This window comes from Perca fluviatilis, chromosome 10 (genome assembly GCF_010015445.1).
Source record: "Perca fluviatilis chromosome 10, GENO_Pfluv_1.0, whole genome shotgun sequence".
Classification (NCBI taxonomy): domain Eukaryota; kingdom Metazoa; phylum Chordata; class Actinopteri; order Perciformes; family Percidae; genus Perca; species Perca fluviatilis.
The window spans coordinates 36,980,564-36,985,228 of record NC_053121.1 but is presented as its reverse complement, the minus strand read 5'-3'; the positions used below and the strand labels follow the sequence as shown (position 1 = coordinate 36,985,228).

General features: G+C 40.0%; 1 long non-coding RNA gene across 1 annotated transcript; it reads right to left on the bottom strand.

Moving 5' to 3' along the window:
- Positions 1–1,421: 1,421 nt before the first annotated feature.
- On the bottom strand, positions 1,422–1,877 carry LOC120566493. The gene is made up of 3 exons (XR_005640412.1): positions 1,833–1,877; positions 1,552–1,665; positions 1,422–1,453 (listed from the first exon to the last, which is right to left on the bottom strand). It is a non-coding gene; the product is annotated as an uncharacterized LOC120566493 (long non-coding RNA).
- Positions 1,878–4,665: the final 2,788 nt, after the last annotated feature.

Sequence of the window (4,665 nt, the reverse complement as noted above, 5' to 3'; positions counted from 1 at the left end):
CCACAACCAGCCACCAGCCATCTGTGTAGCCAGAGCAGGGTCTGTGGAACTGTTACAAGAGTCTGTACAGAGAGACACGTAGCTTTTTATTCCCAATTGCCATCCAATAGTGATAGGGTGTGTATCAGTCTGACTGTGAATATTTTCTTAGAAGTTTTGCACTCAGCTGGATTTTGTGAAAGATCTTCAGATCTTCAGATTTTCAGTTGCTTTTTTACATTTCTAAAGCATATGTGCCTGTATTTCTGTAAGAGGACATGTTGTCAACATTTCTGTTTGCTTTCACAGAAATCTGCAGCAAAACCAACACTTGTTTATTTGACAGATCCCACCAACTTTAGTCTGGCTAGTCCACACAACAGGAGAAAAACCTGCTGTGGTTTATTGAAATTTCTTTAAACCAACCACAATCGTCAGATTACCGGTGCGTGCCGCGCAAAATAGCCTCGGGGAAGGAACTTGTTTTGGTGGAACATTGTAGCGTTCAAAAGTTGTTTTAGTCGGTGCAACAGAAAAGTCAGATTGGACAGATAGTCTAGCTAGCAGTCTGGATTTACCCTGCAGAGATCTGAGGAGCAGTTAACCATAGTCCTCATAAAGTCGACCGGGGTTGAGAATGCCAACATAAAGAACGGAAATTGAGGGACATCTGGACAAAATGCGCGGAATCTCCTAAATGAATCGTCGTCGATATTTAGACTACACAAGCAGCAACAGTTTGGCACTAAAAAGCAGTGTGTTTCATTTATTCACATTGTTTGATAGAGTTACAAATCACAAATAGTTACACTCACCTACAACAAAACAAAAAACAGATAATGGATGCAAAATCAGAACAGAACAGAATTTCTCGATTGTTTAGGATTTGTTATGTATCAATGTCAACACTGCTCCAGAAGAAACATTTTCTTTTTTCTTTGTGCAGCAAAATTAGGAATAACCCTGTTGTCATAGATATGTTTTATTTATTGACATTGTTTGATAGAGTTACAAATCATGTTTACAAATAGTTACACAGCAACAACAATAAAATTCACATTTGCATAAAGAGACACAAGTTAAAAACTTATTTAGAGTGATATAACACTTACAGCATTACCTAAAAGCCACAGATAGCAAACCATATGGCTCCAAACAGATTAACATACAGTACCAACTGATGGCAAACAGACCTGTTAACTCACTAATCAACCCAAAGCCTTGACAGCGAGTAGCTCCTCTCTGTCTCTCTGCTGCTTTTGAATCCTTTATCGCACCACTTCCAGTTTTCATCACAGTGAAGACGACAGCAGAATAAATACTTCTGTCTTTATCTCTCTGAGGAAATGAATAGAGCGACAAAATAAAAAAAAAAAGTCATAACAAATTTTAATAAGGTTACTTCTACTGTACCATTATGGTTTTACCTGTGGATTTCTTTCACCACCACTGTGTTTTTTCACGCTAACAGCAGCTGAAATGATGAAACAGAAAATATATAGATATTAAATAAGAATGCAGTATTTTTTATGTACTGCTGTTAGATAGAGAACTATGAGTAGATTCACTTACTGTTGTTTCTCTTGATGGCGTGAATGAGGAAGGCTGTAACAATCAGACTTAAAGCCGAGACAGCACACAGCGGAAAGATAATAGTAATGGCCTTCTGTGACCACCCGCTGGTTCCTGAAACATTATCAAATGGAAAAAAAAAAATAGGTAAAAGTAAATTATGTTTTATGTCACCTGCTGGTAAAATAATTTAAAAACACAATACTTGATTTTAATAGCTTACCTGACAATCTCGCACTTAAGTAAGCAAATGTCCTAATTAACAGCACAATGACAGTTACCTTCACTGTCCAGTTTTGATCCGTTTTCAGAAAATATCCCCCACATGTGACCACAGCACAGTGATAAGTCCCGTATCAGAGGAGCTGACGTTCTTAAAGAAGCTGTAGATACATTTCTTTGTTGAGAGTCCAACTGGATTCTTTTCATGTTCTTCAAAACTCTTTCTTTGAATATAATTAAAACCTGGGCCACATGGATGTGATCCAGCTCTGAAACAGAACACACTTTGTTCTTCTGGACACGTCTTGTTCTCAGAGTCTAAGAGGACTGAACACTGCAGAGTCACTGAAGTCTCCCTTGACCAACTGGAGGGACAGCATTGGGATCAGGTTCTGGTCCTGGGAAATAAAAAGTTAAATAAACTGTTAACATAAATTTTTTTTAAACAAAGTTGTAATAAAATCAAGGAATGCATTTACCTTCAACTCTCAGGTCTGCTCCTTTCAAAAATGTGAAGTTGTGTTGATGTATTCTCATACAGTAGTAAACTGCAGTATCACTTAGCCTTGCTTTTGCAATATGCAGAACAAATGTCCTGGGCTCCTCTGTGGCGGTAATGTGAGGATCACTCTCAAAGCTAAATATTTTTTCCTAAGACTTTAGGAAATTCTCCAGAAACGAGCCTGATCCAAAACAAGCTTCCCGTAGACTTTGCGAGGGACAAGTCAGTCTCACATCGCCTCCCACACCAACAGTCCTGGTCTCAAAGATCTGATCATCTGTGCATCCTGAAAATATATATTGCATTAACAATATATTAAGAATTAAACGTATTACTGTAAGAACATGACAATACTTTAAATATATATGTAGAGTAAATCTGACATTTCAACATATACTTACGCCCCACTCTGAGCATCAGCAGTAAGTAAACCACAATCATCATTTTCTGGTTATTCCTACTTATTCCTACTATACTTGAGACTGTTGTAATTCAGATGGCATTATGAAAATGATTGACCATAATCTATATCAAGTGGGAGGGAACAGTTTCAGAGCAATCTGATTGGCCTCTCATGTGTTGCAGTTTATGACCACGGTGGAAAACAAATCAACCATCTTTCCAACCTAAACACATGAAACAATACCAACAACACACTTTGGTTTCATGGTGAGTTTCTATAACTGACACTGAGAGTAAACACAAGTTAATATGTCTTTTAAACTTGACATCTCCAGTTTACAATGCAAGGTTCCTGTTGTTGTCTCCAAACCCACTGAAGGACATGAATGACACACTGCAGAAAAGTCCCATATTAATCTGTTTCTAAAGGAGACCAGGCAGAATTACTGCCACTAATTTTTTTTGTATATGTGTTTGTGTATACATTTAAGGATTGTAAATGAAACTTCCTGAGATCCTGTCAGTTTGTGGCTTAAAGGTCCTATGACATGGTGCTCTTTGGATGCTTTTATATAGGCCTTAGTGGTCCCCTAATACTGTATCTGAAGTCTCTCCCGAAATTCAGCCTTGGTGCAGAATTACAGCCACTACGAGCCAGTCCCACAATGAGCTTTCCTTAGTACGTGCCATTTCTGTGTCTGTAGCTTTAAATGCTATTGAGGAGGAGAGAGGGGGGGCAAGGTGGAGGGTGGGGGTGTGGCCTTGACCAGCTTGCTGCCACGGTTGTAGCTCTATTTCCTCACGGGTGGGCCAAATTCTCTGGGCAGCTGTGGGCGGCGGGCAAAGCAGACAAAGGGGAGGTAATCTTTCCCCTTATGACTAGAGATGAACCGATTACAACTTTCTAGGCCGATTCCGATTTTCTTTGAGTTAGGCCAGCCGATACCGATTTTAGCCGATTCCGATTTCATAAATTCTAACCACTACAGCACACACAAATATTTATTTTCTATCTTTCTTTAATAGAATGTGAATTTGGTTTTTGGTGTCGTCCCTCCACGCCCTACTTTTTCCTTGCAGGTGTTGCATATTGCAAACTTGTTATCTTCTGCACACACGCTGACAGGTTGCAGGTTAATTCACGAGGTTCCCTACATGTGTGAGAATAGCGCGGACATGCGCTTCACACCGCCAGCGGGTACGCGCGACACACAGCGGAAAAGTTGAGAGAAAGGAAAAAGAGACTGTGCTGTCGCGTCCGTGTGTGCGTGCGTCCTTGAGAACTGTAACTCGTATAACTTATGTTGTCAGTTAATTGTAGCGTTGACCGGCATGAAATCGGCATATGTCAGACTGACCTGCCGGTCGCCGGTCATGGCCGAGCACGTGAAAACGGGCCAATTCCGGTCACCGGCCGGTCTATCGGTGCATCTCTACTTATGACATCATAAAGGGAAGATTCCAGGTTGGCCGATCTGAGCTTTAATTTTTTAAAAGGCGGAGCAGGATACCCAGGGCTCGGTTTACACCTATCGCCATTTCTAGCCACTGGGGGACCATAAGCAGGTTGGGGGAACGCATATTAAAACCTCATGAAGTGAAATGTTCATGCCATGGGACCTTTAAACGTTCAGCCTTGGTATTAGATTGCCAGTGTGTAATACATGCAAAACTATTTTAAATCAACATACTTTTTCAGAATTTTCTGAATGGGATGCTGTCTGAGGAAAAGAACCAAGCCTGAATTGCTTGCTGCCGATACAAGCCATTTTGTGTGTTCATGCCATTGGGTGACCGTATTTGTGCACATGGTCAGTATATACAATGTTCTCCCTTTCTGCATTCAAACTTCTCTGTGTTAGATTAACTTTTCTTTTTCAAATGCTAAATTATTAAAATGGGCACTGATACAACTAACCTTTAAATATAAATGCATCACATGTAATGTATCTCTAAATATATAGGCCTATGTCTTAGGCCTGATAGAA